This window comes from Oryctolagus cuniculus, chromosome 2, assembly GCF_051225735.1.
Source record: "Oryctolagus cuniculus isolate XC-2025 breed Fujian yellow rabbit chromosome 2, ASM5122573v1, whole genome shotgun sequence".
In the NCBI taxonomy this organism is placed as follows: domain Eukaryota; kingdom Metazoa; phylum Chordata; class Mammalia; order Lagomorpha; family Leporidae; genus Oryctolagus; species Oryctolagus cuniculus.
The window spans coordinates 38,297,848-38,320,509 of NC_142868.1; the positions used below are offsets into that span (position 1 = coordinate 38,297,848).

The 22,662-nt window shown below is 37.6% G+C and overlaps 1 long non-coding RNA gene across 1 annotated transcript in view; it reads left to right on the forward strand.

Moving 5' to 3' along the window:
* LOC149127735 (uncharacterized) overlaps positions 1–19,723 on the forward strand; it is a 99,925-nt gene extending 80,202 nt beyond the window's left edge. The window contains exon 3 of the long non-coding RNA XR_016229892.1: positions 19,049–19,723. This is a non-coding gene — a long non-coding RNA (uncharacterized LOC149127735). The remainder of the gene's footprint in view (positions 1–19,048) is intronic.
* The last annotated feature ends 2,939 nt before the right edge of the window (positions 19,724–22,662 follow it).

Here is a 22,662-nt window from a genome sequence, read left to right on the forward strand (position 1 = left end):
TGTCATTATTTTATATTGTAAGCTCAAGTTCTATACATTTTTTCATTTTATATTTTCTCCTGCATTTTCATTGAGGGCTGATTTTCATAAATAAAATCAGATCAATCTCATAGAACATTAGCCTTATGTAAATTTAGTTACTATTATGCATAAACAATACTAAGACATATAGTTGTGATTTCAGTCAAAGTATTTGAAGGAGACTCATTGACAAGGGGATATAATCCTTAATAATTGAAGCTGTATCAAATAAAGAGACTATTCCAAGTTGTTAATGTTCAAAATCTTATTATATTTTTGTGTGCTCACTATGTGATCTTTGGGATCCTTACACAGCTTTTTGTACTCTAGTTTCTGTGTCTTTGTTATTGCTGGCACCAAAATACTCCTTAAGTTTGGTAATATTTGTAATGGCTTCAAGATAGTAATCATACTGATTTTGAATAGAATCCATTTCCTCTTTAAGGACATTTTTATAGAGACTTTCTTGTTTTCATTTGTATTGATTACACAGGAATTTTATTGCATAAGTCCAACAAATGCAGTATGATTCTGTTTCTTGAATTTTTTTTTTTTTACCTCACAGGAATACAAATTCAGGTAACTATTTTTTGAAGGATGACTTCAAATAGATAATTCTTAATCTTGAGTATATGAAAATGTTTCTAATTTATCTTCAAATTTGATTGATATTTTGGTTGTGTATAGAATTCCAGGTTCAAACTAATTTTCCTCTGGAAATTCCAAGGAGATGCCAATTCATTGTCTCCCTGCTTTCATTGTAGTTAATTAGAAGTTTCATGCAATTCAGATTCTCCTTCCTTGGTTGGTAATCTATATTTATTCCCTGAAGATTTTAAGCATATATGTTTATTAGTTGTATTGAAAATCTACCAGGATATATATATGTGTGTATATGAGTTAAAATAATATTTTTTGCACCAAGTAGCATTTTCTTTGTTTCAGCAGTTCCATTTTCCTGTATCTCAAGAAAATAATTTAACAAAAATAATTTCTCATCCCCACATTTTCTTTATGTCTTCATTTCTAAAATACCTTAGATATTGTCTTTCTTTCATTAACTCTCTGTATCTCCTCACATTAATAATTTACATAATTCTTGTCTTTTTGCTTTATAACTCTTCATTAATTCATTAATATATGAACAAATATTTATTGAATATCTCCTAAATAAGAATTGAGCTCTAGGCTCTTCAAATTTAACATAGGAAGGCAATGTGCTTACCCTACTTAATAGGGGCTAATAAACCCTCATTAAAAGTTTAGATATTTCCTTGGATTTGCTGAAAATGGATGATTTTTTCTTCATCTATGTTTATCTTATGTTTCCCTCCTACTTAATTTTGCATTTCAATTTTCATATTTTTAATTTTAAGATGTATTTTCCTTATATTTTTTCATTATGACTTTCTCTAGTTTTATGGCTGCAATATCTAGTTGAACATGCTGAGATTACTAATTATGTCTTTTCCTTATAAAAACTTTAATTTCAGAGACATTATATAAAACTTTCATAAGACAGCGGAAAAATAAGACAATGATGGATAAAAGTGAGTCCAACATATCGAAGGTTTTACTGTAGAGATTCAGTTCTTTGGGTGTGACAAGCTGTGGGACAGAAAGAAATAACTGATGATATTCTTCCTCACTCTTTCTATTGACAGAACCCACACACACAAAATTGCTCATTATATATCTCTTAGCGAATCAGTTCTTAAATAGTCAGTCCCCTTCACTGTCCTTCCTCCAACCTATTACTCATGTTTAAAGGCTTGATTGGAATACAATGGGGGTAAATTTATGATCAGGGGAGTCTTGTAATCAGCAGTGGTGTATATTGGCCAAGTCTCCATTAGGAATCCCAGAGGGACTTGGTTATTAATCCTAAACTAGAAGCCAGTGAGGATATCAACATATAAATAAATGCTATCTTTTTTAAAAAAAGATGGGAAGGGCAGGACAGTAAACCACAATACTATGATACACAATGTGGCAAGAGTAAGATTTCATTTCATAATTCATAGTGAGTGTCATATTACATAATATGGTTTGCTTCATTACAATTTCTGCTCTAGGAAGCCATTTACCATGAGCTTTGTAATCAGAATGACTATAGTTTGTGAGGTTGGTGGGAACTGTACATAGGACTATGTTTATAGTTTGCTTGAAGTTCTGACATTTGTGCATTCAAAGTATTTTCAGATCTGAGGAAGGCAGTTGTGTGATTTTTTTAAAAAGGTGTGAAACAATGTAGCCTTGACACTAGATGTTGAGTCTGTATACTAATTTTTAGTAGGAAAGCACAATCTTCCTGACCCAGGATAATGTGTGTTAAGGATAGAGTATATAGGGGAAAGGAGTTCAGTTACAGCTGTGGGGTTTAGGAATAGAGAATGTGAGTTTAGACTTCTTACCTAGTTTGACAGAGACAATCTTTAAGCAGGAGATAAATCCAGAATACGTTCTTCACCAAAGATGTAGAAACTAAAGTAATAATAATAATAATAGTAAAATAGATCTTTGCACTCAGTAATGAGCTTGTGAATTCTGTCTAACAATTACTCATCAAAAATTTACCTGCTAATGATTGAGTGCTCCTGGACACAGTTGTTGGTCAACTTTTTCTTTCCAGTAATTTACTGTCTAGTGCAGAAGAATGACTGGTATGTTCTTATGCAATTTTTTTTCAATAACTGTGGGCTTCGGGTCTTCAAACACTGCTTTGGAGGCATGTTCCTTGCCACTCATCTCATTGATGGTGGTAAGGATTCACTTTTCTGTATAGCAGCAGTCATGATGGTTGACTAGCTGACATGTTCTAGGAAGTAGAACTCCTAGCATTCAATTGCTAATCTGAGCACTGGACTTCTGTAAAGGAGATGAATGTGTGTGTGTGCCATGGCTTAGGAGATGGAGGTAGGTAGAGCAGATGCATAGTCTTAGTTGCCATGCTAACAGGATAAAGTTTAAATAAGTAATTCTCTGAATTATTTTGAAAAATACTTTGTGTTATTGTGACTGCTCCTGTTGGTGTTTCTTTTTCAGCATAAATATATCTCCATGTCTCTAGTAACATTTAGCTGTTTGATCATATTTATGAATTGTGATTAAATTGGTTTACACAAGTAGCTTGTATACAGATTTCCTTAAGTTTACTGTAAATACATTCAGAAATAGAGAAGGACAACAAATGATGCAGCATATCTTTTTTTTTTTTTTGACAGGCAGAGTGGACAGTGAGAGAGAGAGACAGAGAGAAAGGTCTTTGCCGTTGGTTCACCCTCCAATGGCCGCCATGGCCAGCGTGCTGCAGCCGGCACACCACGCTGATCCGATGGCAGGAGCCAGGTACTTATCCTGGTCTCCCATGGGGTGCAGGGTCCAAGGACTTGGGCCATCCTCCACTGCACTTCCCTGGCCACAGCAGAGAGCTGGCCTGGAAGAGGGACAACCGGGACAGAATCCGGCGCCCCTACCAGGACTAGAACCCGGTGTGCCGGCGCCGCAAGGCGGAGGATTAGCCTAGTGAGCTGCGGCGCCGGCCGATGCAGCATATCTTAAACATAATAACCTTATTTTTTTTTTTTTTTTGACAGATAGAGATAGTGAGAGAGAGAGAGAGAGACAGAGAGAAAGGTCTTCCTTCTGTTGGTTCACCCCCCAAATGGCCGCTATGGCCAGCGCTGTGCCGATCTAAAACCAGGAGCCAGGTGCTTCTTCCTGGTTTCCCATGCGGGTGCAGGGGCCTAGCACTTGGGCCATCCTCCACTGCCTTCCTGGGTCACAGCAGAGAGCTGAACTGGAAGAGAAGCAACTGGGACTAGAACCCAGTGCCCATATGGGATGCCGGCGCCACAGGTGGAGGATTAGCCAAGTGAGCCATGGCGCTGCCCCCATAATAACCTTATTTAGAAAGCACCCTGATACCGAGGTAATTCACTGTTTTTGAATAATGACATTTTTCTCACAATCATTATCATTGATTAATATTTCCTTCTCTCTATTAGAGTTTTAATATACAGTGAACCCAAAGGTTTATAAAGTTTACATTGCTAAAATATATTTCATAAGATTTACAACCTAGTGTGTCTAATTATCTTTCTTAACTTTGGAAAGTGTATCAGCTTTCAAGTTTGGCATCAATATAGAACCAATAACATATATTAAATTATTAAAATGGTTTATTTTAAAAATCCTAGGATTAACCATTTTGACTTCTTTTGCAAAGATTTTCAGATATACTTAGGAAAGTAACAAGGTAAATATAAACAGTTTTTTTATTTTATTTTGAACAGTTTCATCATTGCCATAACTATATGCTCCATTGTAGTCTTTCAAGTTCTGACATTAAAATTATGGGGTACCATATTTTATTTGTTCCTTTGTATACTGATGGAGACCTAATAATATCAAAGCAGTAAATACTACACAGAAGATACTGATGAAAACAACAGTGTAATAGAAAAATGTAACGCTTTCTGTTTATATGTGAATATTGAAAAAATCAAACAGAAGTGGGGTTCTGTGGGAAGGGATAATTGAAAAGAATGTGTCAATTAAATTTGTCTTTTATTCCCATTTTTAAAAGATGGCTGCTTCAATCATCATTCATGACACTTACAGAAGATAGTTTTAAAACACAAGCCAAGAGGCTAGTGCAAACACTGGGACCAATTCTGTAGAGGTAACCAAAGGTGATTCTCTTAAGTCACTGTTCCTCATTTCATTTAATATGCAAATAGCATCTGTGATTTTGTTCTCTCATAACTTCTCTTCAGTGCCTTCCACAGTGAACTTGAGGCATATATTATTATCAACAAACAGGAAAATATATTTTAATTGTTCATGAAATAGGATTTAGCTACATATCTAGCTGATACTATCACCTCTTCTATTTTTCTCAGTTCTTGTAATTGATATTTTTATTTTTTCACTTCGAATTCTATTTAAAGGAAAAGAACTAACTTTGTGCAGTCTGTCTTAAACATTTTTATCAGTGATCCTAAACTTGACTGATTGTGTTAATTTTGTGTTGGCAGAATTTTATGCTTTCTTTTACTTGTCATGAGGTCAAATCATCTTTAGCTAGTTGCACATTCACTGCTCTGATGTCTCTCAGTCACTGGAGACAGGGATGTTTCATTTGTCTCTTGGTGACACTCAAGGTATATATGATGGTAATATTCCTTTTTCTTTACCTTTGGTCATGGTTATAAACAGTGGAATGACTCATTAATAAATCATAAACACTGACAAGCCTTCTGCAACTTCACAAAAATGGCTGTTAGGATTCCTAAGACAAGGACCCCTCGTTCTATGTCATTTTTATTTTTTCCAGAGTTGAATACAACTAAGTCTTGAGAAACTTTGACCTTTATGAAAAAAATCCCAAGTGTAAAATTTGTATTTCTCTCAAGACATAAATATCAAAAACTTCTGAGCAGAGAAAGAGGTAATATTTCTATTCCTTAGGAGGCTATGCTTTACTAAAAGTAGTTATAGTGTATTCCAAACAATGTAGTTGCATTAATTATTTTCTCTTTCCTCTCTCTCTCTTTCTCTCTTTGAAAGGTTGATTTTTTTATGACAGAAATAGCTTCCTTGGAGCCTTATGTAGTACTAAATGTCACCACTCCTTAATTGTAACCTCTTGGGCATGCAGATATTCAGTCTTATATTTTGTCAATTTTCTGTCATGAGGATCAAAATAATTACCCCCATTCTGCTCATTGTTGCCCTGTAATGTGAATTTGAATAATGATATTCTAATTAACATTATTACTTTAGCCAACCAATTCTGGATCCTATTGAAATTTTATTTCTCTCATGACTGGCAGTGGTATATCTGCTCATCCATATGTCACTGCAGGGCCACTCTTGGTTTGCCCTATCCTTGTCTGAACTTGCTATATGCAACAATAAATCAGAGATTATGCAATTAATACTCTTTGTAGGCACTTTCATTAATGAAAAATGATCATCAAGACAACAAGAGTATCATGATACTTTCCTGCATCTCATCAGTGTTTCACCTCTGAAATTAGTTTTCATGTTTTAATTGATAGCATCTTTGGTATGATAAAAAATGATAGTTTTATCTACCAGCACTCATTCCCTCAAGACTCCTACACCAAATGTACAAAGACTGACTTGGGTCAGATATTTTAGAAATCTGCTTCCATACATTTGCAAAAGGGATGACAAATAAAAAAAAAGGCTGTTTCTGAAATGAAGTATCAGATCATTATGGAGATTCTATAGATAATGGGGAAATTCTATCAACAGCTGTACTCTAACTGATAAAGCATTGATTAGATTCTTGATTATAAAAAATGTCTTCGTATTAAACAGTGATCAGACAAGGTTAATTTAAATGGAATCAACAAATTTTTTTAAAAATAAAATTAATCTTATGTAATGCCTGAAAATGTTATTGTGAATTGATGAATATTTGTAAAAGGGAAATTTTCCTGTTCTAATGAGAAAGTTTTAAAGCAGATTGTTGTGAATGGAACTTATTTTTTAATGGTTTTTTTTATTTAGTAAATATAAATTTCCAAAGTACAGTTTATGGATTACATTGGCTTTCCCCCCCATAATTTCCCTCCCACTCGCAACCCTCCCATCTCCCGCTCCCTCTCCCATTCCATTCACATCAAGATTCATTTTCAATTCCCTTCATATACAGAAGATCAATTCAGTATATATTAAGTAAAGATTTCATCAGTTTGCACCCACACAGAAACACAAAGTGTAAAAATACTGTTTCAGTACTAGTTATAGCATTACTTCACATTAAGGACAGATCCCACATGAGAAGTAAGTACACAGTGACTCTTGTTGTTGACTTAACAATTTGACACTCTTGTTTATGGCGTCAGTAATCTCCCTAGGCTCTAGTCATGAGTTGCCAAGGCTATGGAAGCCTTTTGGGTTCGCCGACTTCGATCTTATTCCAACGGGGTATAGTCAAAATGGAAGTTCTCTCCTCCCTTCAGAGAAAGGTACCTCCTTCTTTGATGGCCCTGTTCTTTCAACTGGGATGTCACGCTCAGAGATCTTTCATTTAGGCCTTCTTTTTTTTTCCCCCAGAGTGTCTTGGCTGTCCATGCCTAAAATATTCTCATGGTCTCTTTAGCCAGATCCAAATGCCTTAAGGGCTGATTCTGAGGCCAGAGTGCCATTTAGGACATCTGCCATTCTATGAGTCTGCTGTGTATCCTGCTTCCCATGTTGGATCTTTCTCTCCCTTTTTGATTCTATCAGCTAGTATTTGCAGACACTAGTCTTGTTTATGTGCTCCCTTTGGCTCTTAGTCCTATCATTACGATCAATTGTGAACAGAAATTGATCACTTGGGCTAGTGAGATGGCATTGGTACATGCCACCTTGATGGGATTGAATTGGAATCCCCTGGCATGATACTTACTCCACCATTTGGGGCAAGTCAGTTTGAGCATGTCCCAAATTGTACATCTCTTCCCTCTCTTATTCCCACTCTTATATTTAACAGGGATCACTTTTCAGTTAAAATTTAAACACCTAAGAATAATTGTGTGTTAATTACAAAGTTCAGCCAATAGTATTAAGTAGAACAAAAAAAATACTAAAATACATAAAGATTACATTGTACATCAACCGTCAGGACAAGAGCTGATCAAGTCACTGTTTCTCATAGTGTCCATTTCACTTCAACAGGTTTCCCCTTTGGTGCTCAGTTAGTTGTCGCCAATCAGGGAGAACATATGATATTTGTCCCTTTGGGACTGGCTTAATTCACTCAGCATGATGTTTTCCAGATTCCTCCATCTTGTTGGAAATGACCGGGTTTCATTGTTTTTGACTGCTGTATAGTATTCTATAGAGTACATGTCCCATAATTTCTTTATCCAGTCTACTGTTGATGGGCATTTGGGTTGGTTCCAGGTCTTAGCTATTGTGCATTGAGCTGCAATAAACATTAATGTGCAGACTGCTTGTTGGCATGCCAATTTAATTTCCTTTGGGTAAATTCCAAGGAGTGGGATGGCTAGGTTGTATGGTAGGGTTATATTCAGGTTTCTGAGGAATATCCAGACTGACTTCCATAGTGGCTTAAACAATTTGCATTCCCACCAACAGTGGGTTAGTGTCCCTTTTTCCCCACATCCTCGCCAGCATCTATTGTTGGTAGATTCTGAATGTGAGTCATTCTAACCAGGGTGAGGTGAAACTTCATTGTGGCTTTGATTTGCATTTCCCTGATTGCTAGTGATCTAGAACATTTTTTCATGTGCCTGTTGGCCATTTGGAGTTCCTCTCTTGAAAAATGTCTATTGAGGTCTTTGGCCCATCTCTTAAGTGGGTTGTTTGTTTTGTTGTTGTGGAGTTTCTTGATTTCTTTGTAGATTCTGGTTATCAACACTTTATCTGTTGCATAGATTGCAAATATTTTTTCCCATTCTGTCGGTTGTCTCTTCACTTTCCTGACTGCTTCTTTTGAAGTACAGAAACTTCTCATTTTGATGCAATCCCAATAGTTAATTTTGGCTTTGACTGCCTGTGCCTCCGGGTCTTTTCCAAGAAGTCTTTACTGGTGCCAATATCTTGCAGGGTTTCTCCAACATTTTCTAATAATTTGATGGTGTTGGTTCATAGATTTAGGTCTTTAATCCATGTTGAGTAGATTTTTGTGTAAGGTGAAAGGTACGGGTCTTGCTTCATGCGTCTGCACGTGGAAATCCAATTTTCCCAGCACCATTTATTGAATAGAATGTCCTTACTCCAGGGATTGGTTTTGGATCCTTGATCAAATATAAGTTGGCTGTAGATGTTTGGGTTGATGTCTGTGTTTTTATTCTGTTCCATTGGTCTATCCATCTGTTTCTGTACCAGTACCATGCTCTTTTGATAACAACTGCCCTGTAGTATGTCCTGAAATCTGGTATTGTGATGCCTCCGGCTTTGTTTTTGTTGTACAGTATTGCTTTAGCTATTTGAGGTCTCCTGTGCCTCCATATGAAAATCAGCATCATTTTTTCTAGATCTGAGAAGAATGTCTTTGGTATTTTGATTGGCATCACATTGAATCTATAAATTGCTTTTGGGAGAATGGACATTTTGATTATATTGATTCTTCCAATCCATGAACATGGAAGATTTTTCCATTTTTGGTATCCTCTTCTCTTTCTTTCTTTAAGGTATTGTAATTCTCATCGTAGAGATCTTTAACTTCCTTGCTAGTTTATGCCAAGGTATTTGATTGTTTTTGTAGCTATTGTGAATGGGATTGATCTTCGAAGTTCTTCCTCAGCCGTGGCATTGCCTGTGTATACAAAGGCTGTTGATTTTTGTGCATTGATTTTATATCCTGCTACTTTGCCAAAATATTCTATGAGTTCCAATAGTCTCTTAGTAGAGTTCTTTGGATCCCCTAAATAAAGAATCATATCATCTGCAAAGAGGGATAGTTTGAGTTCTTCCTTCCCAATTTGTATCCCTTTAATTTCTTTTTCTTGCCTAATAGCTCTGGCTAAAACTTCCAGAACTATATTAATAGCAGTGGTGAGAGTGAGCATCCCTGTCTGGTACCAGATCTCAGTGGAAATGCTTCCAACTTTTCCCCATTCAGTATGATATTGGCCGTGGGTTTTCCTAAATTGCTTTGATTGTATTGAGGAATGTTCCTTCCATACCCAGTTTGCTTAATGAAAGGGTGTTGAATTTTATTGAATGCTTTCTTGGCATCTATTGAGATAATCATATACTTTTTCTTCTGCAGTCTGTTAATGTGGTGTATCACATTGATTGTTTTGTGAATGTTGAACCATCCCTGCATACCAGGGATAAATCCCACTTAGTCTGGGTGGATGATCTTTCTGATGTGTTGTTGCATTCTATTGGCCAGAATTTTATTGAGAATTTTTGCATCTATGTTCATCAGGGATATTGGTCTGTAATTCTCTTTCAATGCTGCATTTTTTCCGGCTTAGGAATTAAGGTGATGCTGGCTTCATAGAAAGAATTTGGGAGGATTCCCTCTTTTTCAATTGTTCTGAATAGTTTGAGAAGAATTGGAGTCAGTTCTTCTTTAAATGTCTGGTAGAATTCAGCAGTGAATCCATCTGGTCCTGGGCTTTTCTTTGTTGGGAGGGCCTTTATTACTGTATCAATTTCTGTCTCATTTATGGGTCTGTTTAGGTTTTCTATGTCTTCCTGGTTCAATTTAGGTAGTTTGCATGTGTCCAGGAATCTATCCATTTCTGATAGGTTTTCCTGTTTGCTGGCATACAAGTCCTTGTAGTAATTTCTGATGATTCTTTTTATTTCTGTGGTCTGTTGTTACGTTTCCTTTTTCATCTCTGATTTTATTGATTTGGGTCTTTTCTTTTTTTAGTTAGTTGGGCCAATGGGGTGTCAATTTTGTTTATTTTTTCAAAAAACCAGCTCCTCGTTTGGCTGATTTTTTGGAATGATTTTCTTGATTCAATCCTGTTGATTTCTTCTCTGATTTTAATTATTTCTCTTCTCCTACTAGATTTGGGTCTGGTTTGCTACAGATTTTCTAGATCCTTGACATGCAGTGAAAGCTCATCTATTTGGTGCCTTTCCAATTTCTTGATGTAGGCACCTATTGATATAAACTTTCCTCTTAACACTGCTTTTGCTGTATCCCATAAGTTTTGGTATGTTGTACTGTTATCATCATTTACTTCCAGAAAATTTTTGATTTCTCTCTTAATTTCTTCTATGACCCATTGTTCATTCAGGAGCATGTTGTTCAATCTCTATGTGTTTGCATATCCTCTAGGGATTCCTGAGTTGTTAATTTCCAACTTCATTCCTTTATGGTCTGAGATGCTGCATCGTATGATTCTAATTCTTTTAAATTTGCTGAGTCTTGCTTTATGGCCTAGTATGTGCTCAATCCTAGAGAAGGTTCCATGTACTGCTGAGAAGAATGTAAATGCTTTATGTGTAGGATGAAAAGTTCTGTAGATATCTGTTAGATCCATTTGGGCTATAGTGTCATTTAAATCTACTATCTCCTTGTTGATCTTCTGTCCTGTTGATCTATTTCTGAGAGTGGAGTATTGAAGTCCCCCAGTACTATTGTATTGGGGTCTAAGTCTCCCTTTAAGTCCATTAACAAATCTTTTAAATAAACCGGTGCCCTGTAATTAGGTGCATATACATTGATAATTGTTATATCTTCCTGTTGAATTGATCCCTTGATCATTATATAGTGCCCCTCTTTGTCTCTCCTAACAGTTTTTGTGGTGAAGTTTATGTTGTCTGAAATTAAGATGCCTACGCCTGCTCTTTTTTCATTTCTGTTGGCATGGTATATCTTTTTCCAGCCTTTCACTTTCAGTCTGTATGTATCTTTGTTGGAAAGATGTGTTTTTTGTAAGCAGCAAATAGACGGGTTTTGTTCCTTAACCCAATCAGCCAATCGGTGTCTTTTAACTGTACATTTCAGGCCATTAATGTCAATGTGACTATTGATAAATAGTAACTTTGCCCTGCCATTTGCCAAAGATATTTCCTAATATATGTTTGAACTTCCTGTGATCTTTTGCTGTGAGGGTTCATTCATTAATCTTCTTTCATATTGATGAGCATGTTTCTGTGTGTAACACATCTTTAAGCATCTTTTGCAGGGCTGGACGAGTGGCAACAAATTCTTTCAATTTCTGTTTGCTGTTAAAGGTCTTTATTTCACCTTCATTCTCAAATGAGAGCTTTGCAGGATATAATATTCTGGGCTGGCAGTTTTTCTCTCTTAGTACCTGGGCTATGTGTCACCATTCCCTTCTAGCTTGTAGGGTTTCTGATGAGAAGTCTGCTGTGAGTCTGATTGGAGATCCTCTGAGCGTAATCTGACGTTTCTCTCTTGCACATTTTAGGATCTTTGCTTTCTTTTTTTTATTTTTTGACAGGCAGAGTGGACAGTGAGAGAGAGAGACAGAGAGAAAGGTCTTCCTTTGCCGTTGGTTCACCCTCCAATGGCTGGCGCACCGCACTGATCCGATGGCAGGAGCCAGGTACTTATCCTGGTCTCCCATGGGGTGCAGGGCCCAAGTACTTGGGCCATCCTCCACTGCACTCCCTGGCCACAGCAGAGAGCTGGCCTGGAAGAGGGGCAACCGGGACAGAATCCGGCGCCCCTACCGGGACTAGAACCTGTGTGCCGGTGCCGCAAGGCGGAGGATTAGCCTAGTGAGCCGCAGCACCGGCCAGGATCTTTTCTTTATGTTTCACTGTGGAGAGTTTAATTACAATGTGTCGTGGTGAGGATCTCTTTTGGTCGTGTTTATTAGGGGTTCTATGAGCTTCCTGTACTAGGATGTCTCTGTCCTTCTCCAAACCTGGGAAATTTTCTGCTAGTATCTCACTAAAAAGGCCTTCTCCATGCCTTCAGGAACTCCTAGAACCCGAATGTTGGGTTTTTTAATAGTATCCTGTAGATTCCTGACAATATTTTTTAGATTTCTAATTTCCTCTTCTTTTCTTTGGTTTGACTGCATACTTTCCTGTTCTCTGTCTTCTATGTCTGATATTCTCTCTTCTGCTTCACCCATTCTGTTTTTAAGGCTCTCTAATGTGTTTGTCATTTGATCTATTGAATTCTTCATTTCATTATGATTTCTTGTCACTATCACAGTTTCATGTTCTACTGGTTGTTTCATTTCATTTTGATTCCTCCTTAATGTGGGGAGCAACTGGCAGCAACTCGGACTAGACTAGGTTACTGGAATTAAGACTTATTCTATGCATCTGCTCTCCCACAATATGGCGCTGAGAAGGGAGAAACAGCTTCTACACAGCTGCCTCCAGTTCAACCAATAAACTGTAGGACCTGCTCCTGATTGGAGGAGAGCAGCGTACTCGGTGTGTGGGTAGCAGAGTTGGGATTGGTGGAAGAGGACTATAAAGGAGGAGAGAGACAACATGCACCAGGGAACATCTATCTGAAGGAACACCTGTGCAGCCCCCGAGAGAGCCGGCCGGCGGTGTGCCGCTCCCCTGCGGAAGTGGGGAAAGTGGCCAGGGGGAACCGCCCTTCCACGGAGGTGGAAGGGACGGCAGCCAACCCGGGAAGAACCAGCAGCAAACCCGGGAAGGGCCGAGCAGACGAAAGAACAGCGCAGGGTCCTGTGTCGTTCCTCCACGAAGAGGGGGAGCGACATAATGGTGCCGTGACTCGGATATGAAGCCTAGGCAGGGTTTAGTGTCGTTCCTCCATGAAGAGGGGGAGCGACACTTAATATTTCATTTTCACGCGAGAGATTTTCTATCTTGTCCATTAAGGATTTCTGTAGTTCAATAATTTGTTTTTGAGAACTTCTTAATGTTCTTATCAATTTTTTGAGATCTGCTGCTTGCATTTCTTCTATCTTATCATCTTCATAATCTTGAATTGGGGTGTCTAATTCATTTGGGGGCATCATAGTGTCTTCCTTGTTCTTGTTACCTCAGTTTCTATGTTTGTTTGACATTGTGGAGATATTCTTTGGTTTCTTCACTGTGGTGCCTTTTCTCTTTATACTATGACTCTAGATTAAGTGGACTGTTTGCTTTTGATGGATCCTTAGAGGCTGTGATGGGTGTGGCCAGAGAGCTCTGTTTGGTTCTTCAGGGTTAAGGGTGTGCCAAAAGTGACTCACCCAGATTGTTCTCTCGCTCACTTGCTCTCTCTCTCTTTTTTTTTTTTTTTTGACTCAGTTGGGAAGTAATTCTGCACAGCTGAGTGGAATTGAGGGTAATTGATGTATGAAATCTGGCCCCTGTGTGTATTCGTCTGCTCTACCCCTGGGACCACACAAAGAGCTTATGCAGCCCTCAGTATGGTCTCAAATTTCTCTGCAGTCTCTCACCGGGTTGCCAAGGTTACAGAGTTTGTATGCTCAGTGAGTTCTCTCACCCCCTCCTCAGATTTTCACAGTCTCAGTTCATTAGCTCCACACTTTCACTAGGTCCTAATCTCCTGTTATTTCTCCCCACCAGAGTCAGGTTTTTCTGCTTGGCTAATGGCAGGTGCCGCTTTACATACTTAAAATGGCACCTGCTCTTTGTCTTGCTCAGCTTTGTGAGTGGAGAGAGAGGCTAGTGTCCATGCTGGTTCCCCTTATTTATTCATTTTTTTCTCTCCTCCAGTCAGGCTGGTGAACTTTCCCCAGTGGGGCTTCAGGCCTCATTCCCTCTAGGCTCTTTCTGCCTTTCCCCGCCAATGTCTCAGGTTACCGAGGTTTTTGTCTCACCTCCCCTTCCAGCGCTGGCATGCAGACTCTGTGGCTGGGCTTCCATGCATTGGGCGACCTTGCTCTCCCCGTAGGTCCTCCATGTCACATCCACTAGATCCGGAAGAGTTTCCTCTGCAATTTTTTCCTGAGCCTTTTCCTGAGGCTACAGTAACTCCACTTTTATTAAACTGTCTTTTCCTGGACTATCGGTGCATGCCCTCACTATTCTGCCATCTTGGCTCCACCCCCGTGAATGGAACTTTAAAAGGCGGTAATGTGGCACATTGGTTAGGCCGCTATTGGGATGCTTGCATTTGCTATTGGAGTGCCAGTTCAAGTCTTGGCTACTGTGTCCCCCATCCAGCTTCCTATTAATGCATCTTGGGAGGCAGCAGATCATGGCTCAATTGTTTGGGACCCAGATCTTGACTGTTCTCTTTCTATCTCTCTGCCTTTTAAATAAATAAATAAATTATATAAAGAAAATAAAAAACAATGACCAAAGCAATCTAATTATCTGCCATGATAAAAACTGAATAAGGGAAGAGATCTGGCTATCTTTTTAAACTCCTGCACAAATCCATTTTATGTTGAAAAGACTGAACAAAATAACTTCTAATAAAAAGGCTATTAAAAGGATGTTGTTCAGACCGTCTGACTCTTTTCAGTGGATGACCTTACAGTCCTGTTGGATGCCCAATTGCTGAGAGCTAAGTGAGCACAGGCTGTTTGTGTCCTGCCAGCATTTCAAAGTGGATAAGCTAAATCCACCTAAACCTCGATACACAGCATTCTGCAGAGTTAGCATCAACGATGGCTCTAGGTGATGATATTACCTACTAAATCATGCTGCACACATCATTCAAGACTGAACCATTTTTAAAAGGAGATATGTATCTTGGAGTTAATAGTCTTGATAAATCAAATCTCAGCTTGAAAACCAAGAGAGATTCAGTAAAACCATATGAAGCCAAGAGTTGGCTCAGAGAAGCTCTATATAGTAAAATTAAATTTGTTTCCAAATGTCACAGGTAAGCTTAAAAGCCCCACTTGTTTGGAATTTAATAATTTATGTACCCAAATTAGAAGATGAATAACACTGACAATTTAAATGACCTTGGACTCAGAGATTGGGTGCCTTTATATGTCATTGGGGACCAAGCCAAATAAATTAAGTGATTCTAGACTTGAAGGTAAAAAAATGACGTCTCCTCCTTTGAAATCTAACTCTAAATGAACAAGAACAATCAATATATGGTATCAGCTGTGGTGAATAAGGGACAGTACTCTCTGTTCTTCAAGGTGGAACTGTCAGCAGATAGCCTACAGCTGTTAACTCCCTAATCTGTAGAAGGTGCTTTACTTAGGGGATGGCTTTCCCAAGGCAGTCTGCATCGAACGATGTGTCATAGTGAGGAATACAGGCAGGATGGGCTACATATGTATACTCCAGAGCTCTGTGTGAGATTAACTGAGACTTTTTTGACAGTGCATTGCTATTCAAAAGTTGCCCCATTCAGCAACCTTTCTGTTGTGCATATATTTTCTCCTGCTTTTCTTTTCCTTCCTGTTTTCTCCTGCTCTAAATTCTATCCTGCATGCCAAGCCATTTCTCAGTCTCTGCCTCTGGAAAATGAACTTCCAATGGGGTATACAAAATTCTCTTTGCAAGAAAAATGTCCAGCCCAGGGCAGACATTGTGGTTCAATGGTGTAATTGACTGCTTGGGACACCTAATATCACATTCCATGTAATGGTGCAGGTTAAGCTCTGGGACCTCTACTTGTAGTCCACTTTTTTGCTAATGTGCTTGGGGAGCAGTGGATGATGACCCAAAGACTTGGGTTCCTGCTACCCCTTAAGGAGACCTGGATGGATTTCCTGGCTCCTGGTTTTGGTCTGGCCCAGCTTGTCTATTGCAGGTATTATGGAATGTATCCATAGATGGCAGATCTCTCCCTCCCTCTCTCCCTCCCTTTCTCTCTCTTCCTCTCCATCTCTCTCTCATTGTTTTTTGAATAAATAAAAAAATCTTAAAAAAGAAAAATGTCCAGCTCTATACTGTCTGTGTTACAACAGTGAAGCCTGCAAAGGATTTTTTTGGAGATTAAAAAGTGGCAGTCTGTAATATCTACTCCTGCTTGCCTCAGAATCAATATTCTCACTACCTTGCCATAAACACTGGTATGTTGTTTCCTGCTTTTCCAGAAAACTACTTATGAAAGTAGAATTACTGGATATTTTCTTGTTTTTACACACTATTTTAAAAATTACAATAAAAATAGCCTACCTCCAAGACAGAGAAGTCCAGCGGAGGGCAATATATATGTAGACTGTTGCAAAATGACCCTAGACTTAACTTATTTTTCACATGCTTCCTAATCCTCCTGCTTATTTCCACTGAATTAAGCACTGTTCTATTCATGCACCAGAATGCTAAAGAGTCTTATTTATTGAAACAAAAATGTAAAAATAGGAATCCTATTAATCTATCCCAGAGTCTTCTATTATTGACTGAAAGGAAGGTGATTTGCTCTGGGAAATTTTTTCATCTGAACACATGTGTTGGCAATGAATATGATGTAACTTGGTTATATAGGCCCCTGTAGTGCTGTGTTTCATTCTCATTCTGATGAAGAAAATTAGGAGAGTTGAAGGTGAGTCTCAAGGTATGACACAAAGGTATATCAAAGGTATATCATTGCAACTTTCTTATGGGGGTTCTTTCAGCTAATTACATTTTCCTTTGTTCCTTCCTTTCCCTATTTCAGTACTGTCTATTAGACATAAAACTTCCTATGAATAGTTCCTTTCTCTTAGATAACTATCAGAAATGAAAATGGAGACTTACCTCTTAAACTTCCATTACTTTTAAGTCTTTGGCAGAGCAGTGACTATCTAATTTACTCAATGCCTTTGATTTTCTTAGTTTTGGACAATTATAAATATTGGGAACTCAACACACTACTTTTGCCAAATGTATTTAAAGGGGAAATACATTTGTCACTGAACTCTGATTATGTAAATATAATTTCTTAATTTTCCTTGAAGATAAACAAAAGAAATTCTAGCAAATTACCATACATGGTTTACCATTTTGCCCTAAATCTGAATATTATCTATATAATCACTACTGAAAACTTATTCAAATATCCAGTGAATAACTCTTCCCGCCTTCTACCACAGATAGCCTTTCAATTACCCACTTGTGCTTTCTAAAGAGCTTGGTGTTGAAAACTAACAATATCACATGGAGATTATGCACCAAGACAAATCCTGGGAATACCTTCCGTATAACTGTACACAACCTCCCTTTTATTTCTGTTTGATTACTTGTAGCTTTGCCATTCTTTTTTTTAATATTTATTTATTTATTTGAAAGACAGAGTTACACAAAGAAAAGAGAGTCAGAGAGAGAGAGGTCTTCCACTTCCATCTGCTGGTTTACTCCTTGATTGGCCGCAACAGCTGGAGCTGCACTTTTCTGAAGCCAGGAGCCAGGAGCTTCCTCCGGGTCTCCTACATGGGTGCAGGGGCCCAAGGACTTGGTCCATCTTCTACTGCTTTTCCAGGCCATAGCAGAGAGCTGGAGCTGAACTGGAGCTGCCAGGACTCGAATCGGCTCCCATATGGGATGCCGGCACTGCAGGCAGAGGCTTTACCCACTACACCACAGTGCTGATGCCAGCTTTGTCGTTCTTATCAACAATTCAAATTATCTGATGTCTTTAAATAAAATGTATTAGTGTATGTTTTATGTTTCCATAATTATAGATATCTGAGAAACTCAGATTTCAAATCTAACTGCCCACACCTGGTCATCAGATTAACTGTAATCAGAAGGATTCACAGCATTCAAATTCAATTTTTCCCTAATAATGAAGTTTAAAACCCAGGCTACAAAAATAATGAGAGACATTGCCAAATGTTAACTTAAATTTTTAAAAAACTGAAAACATGTCATTTGAAGAAATCAAGTCAAATTAAAAATAGAAATAGTTGTTGTAGTATAAAATAACAATGTATTCTATTTTAAACATAATTTATATTATAATCTGTTGTTTCTAAGTGCCTAAAACACTTCCTATAAATCACTATTTGAATAACAATATCACATTAATAATGATATTGAAGAGATTATCCTTATTTCAATGTATGGTCTGAGCACTTTTGTTGAAAATTAGTTAGCTGTATGTATATGGATTAATTTCTGGACTTTTGTTCTGTTCCATTGATCTATATGTTTATTGTTTGCTTTGAAGTCAGATATTGTGATGCCTCCAGCTTGATTGTTTTTTCGTTTAGGATTGCCTTGGCTATTCTTGGTCTTCTGTGAGTTGGTATGAATTTTATGATTTTTTTTCTAATGAATATCATTTGTATTTTGACAGGGATTGCATTGAATAGGTAGATTGCTGTAGGTAGTATGGACATTTTAATAATATTGATTCTTCTAATCCATGAGCAAGAAATATCTTTTCATTTGTTGTGTCCTGATGATTTCTTTCATCAATATTTAATAATTTTAATTGTAGACATCTCTCACATCTTCGTTTAATTCTATTCTTAAATATTTGATTTTTGGTTACTATTGTGAATGGGATTTCTTTCTTGATTTCTCTTTCATTGAATTCATTATTACCATGTAAAAATGTTGCTTTTTTGTATGTTTACTTTGAAACCTGCAACTTCACTGAGATATCAGATAATTTTCTATTAGCTTTTAGGTGGAGTGTTTAGGTTTTGCATGTACCACATTATATTATCTTCAAACACAGTTATTTTGACTTCCTCTTTTCTAGTTGGATGCCCTTTATTTCTTGGATGTGGACATTTAAAAGAGTGAAATTAGATGCAAAACTCTTACCATAACTCAAGACGGCTCAAAGACCTAAATCTGTGATCTAAGACTATGACGTCACTGGGAGAAAATGCAAGGAAAATACTCCAAGACACTGGTGTAGATAATAACTTCTTGGACAAGAGTCCCCCCAAAGCACAGGAAATAAAAGCAGTTCTAAATAAATGAGATTATGTAAAACTTAAAAGCTTCTGCACAGCAAAGTAAATGATCAATAGAGTGAAGAGACAACAAAGACAGTGGTGGGGAAAAATATTTGTGAGCTACCTCTCTAACAAGGGATTAATATCCAGGATATATCTGCTCACTAGGCTAATCCTTTGCCTGCTGCGCTGGCACCCTGGGTTCTAGTCCCAGTTGGGGTGCTGGTTCTGTCCTGGTTGCTCCTCTTCCAGTCCATCTCTCTGCTGTGGCCCCAGGAAGGCAGTGGAGAATGGCCCAAGTGCTTGGGCCCTGCACCCACATGGGAGACCAGGAGGAAGCACCTGGCTCCTGGCTTCGGATCAGTGCAGTGCGCCAGCCATAGTGGCCATCTGGGGGGTGAACCAACAGAAGGAAGACCTTTTTCTCTGTCTCTCTCTCTCTAACTCTGCCTGTAAAAAAAAAAAAAAAAAGACCTCAACAACAGAGAAACAACCAATCCAGTTAGTAAATGAACAGAGGATCTCAATAGACATTTCCCAAAGAGGAAGAAATTGTAAGATTAGTACTATTCACAACAGCAATAAAAATTTACATACCTTGGGATATATTAAGCTGAGGATATGAAAGACCTCTACAATAAAACTTACAAAACATTAAGGAAAGATACAGAAGATGATACAAAAAAAATGGAAAGATCTATGTTCATGGATAGGAAGAATTAATATCATCAAAATGTCCATAGTACCCAAACCAATTTACAGATTCATTGCAATCCCAATCAAATTGCCAAAGGTATTCTTCTTAGGACTGAAAAAAAAATAACCCTAAAATTCATATGGAATCACAACATACCCAGAATAGCTAAAGTAATCCTGAACAATACAAATATAGCTGGAGAAATCCCAATACCTTTTTTCAAGACATACTACAAGGCATTTATAATCAAAAGAGCTTTGTACTGACCCAAGAATAGAAATGTAGACCAACAGAATAAACAAGATACCCCTGAAATTAATCTGCACATCTGCAAACAACTAATGTTTGACAAATGAGATAAAATCACTCCCTCGAGAAAGGACAGTGTCTGCAACAAATGGTACTGGGAAAATTGGATCCCTGCATACAGAAGTATGAAACAAGACCCTATACAAAAATCAGCTCACAATGGACCAGGGATCTAAATCTAATACCTGAAACCATTAAACTACTAGAGGAAAACATAGGGAAAACACTGGACATTGGAATAGGCAAAGACCTGGATAAGAACCCAGAAGGACAGGCAATAAAGGCTGTGGAATAGACAAATGGGATCTCATAGAGATAAGAGGCTTCTGCACAACAAAGGAAACACTCAAGAAGATAAAGAGGCAACTGTCAAAATAGGAGAAAATATTTGAAAGTTATACATCTGATAAGGGATTAATTTCCAGAATATATAAGGAACTCAAGAAACTCAGCAACATTTAAGAAATGGGCTAAAGATATGAAGAAGCCTTTTTTAAAGGATGAGACACAAATGAAAACACACATGAAAAGATGCTGAGGATCACTAGGCATCAGGGAAATACAAATTAAAACTATAATGAGGTTCCATCTTATCCCATTTAGAATGGCTGTCACCCAAAAATAAAAATAACAAATGCTTGCAAGGATATGGGGAAAATCCTAATGCACTGTTGGTGGGATAGCACAATCATTATGGAAGACAATATGGAGATTCCTCAGAAATATGACCCAGCCATTCTGTTCATGGAAATTTACCCAAAGGAAATAAGATTATCAAATGAAAGAGTTATCTGTTCCCTAATGTTTATAGCAACTCAATTCACAATAGCTGAGATACGGAATCAACCCAGATGTCTGTCAGCTGATCACTAGATAAAGAAATTGTGATATTTGTACACTGTGATGGAATACTACTCAACCATAAAAATGAATGAAATCCTGCCTTCAGCAGTGAAATGGATGCAACTGGAAACGATTATGCTTAGTGAAATAAGTCAGTCTCCAAAAGACAAATATCTCATGTTTTTGCTGATGTGTGGTAGTTAATATATGAGTACTAAAAAATGTAATGTATATGAATGAAACTGACATTTTGAGATTTGATTATTGTTTATAGCCCTTTTTGTATACTCTTGAGGCACAGTGGTTTTTATAGTTACTGTTTGTTGAATTCTTTTTTTGATGGAAGATTAAGCTTGTGATTATAAAGAAAATTGAAAGAAAGTCATTGTAAAATTTAAAAGAAGAAAAAAGAAGAAATACAAATGGTCAACAAATATATAAAAAATGCTCAACATCACTAGCCATCAGGGAAATGCAAATAATGACATACCACCTCACACTGTCAAAATAGCTAGAATCCAAATGACAAAGAGTAACAAATGCTGGTGAGGGTGTGGACAAAGAGGAACACTCACACACTTTGGTAGGAATGTAAATTAGTACAACCACTGTGGAAAACTTTATCGAGATTTCTTAGAAAACTATAAATAGAATTGCCGTGTAAGCCATCAATCCCACTACTGGGTATATACTCACAAGATATGAACATATTGGATCAAAGACATGCCTGCACCATGATATTTATAACAACACTGATCATAGTAGCCGAAATCTCGAACTAACCAAGGTGTCTATCATCAGATGAACTGATACAGAAAATTTTCCATAAAAAAAGAAATTCTACAATTTTCCTCAAAATGTATTTAACTGGAAGACTTATCATGTGAGTTATTATGTACTGCCTTCTAGGATGCACATTAGCAGGAAGCTGGAATTCAGAGTAGAGCAAGAACTCAAACAAAGGTGCTCTGAGATGGGATATAGGCATCCCAAGTGGCATCTTAACTGCTCTGCCAAATGCCCCGCCTCTTGAATGTATATGATGCAGAATTTACTATGACCTGATTTCTCTCCTTCAGCTTACAGTTCCTCAAACTTAAATTCAGTGAGTACAAGTCAATTTCTTGCCAAAGATTAATTCATTAAATTAAGGGAGTAACACAGTTGCCATTCTGGACCCAGAAGATCCTAGATCACAAGACTCAGATTTCAATGATCACATGTATATTAATATCTTCTATTCTGAGATGCTTCACAGGAACTTCTGGTCCTAATTATATAACAGAATCCACAGTCTAACTGCAGACTTCTGATAGGCCTTAGACTATTTTGTCATCATAGCATTTTTGAAAGAACACACCAACCTCCATTCATTGAACAATCAATGAAAGTCCATGAACACTAGACCAAAAAGAGTCCCACATATGAGTTTATTGTGTACTACTCAATCCCAATTTAGTTCTATAAGACTCACCACCCATCTTTAGTCCCTTAAGGAGTCTGGGAATTAAATCATAGCTACCCAAATCCTTGCTCTGCCCGTTGCAAATAAATCCCTACTTT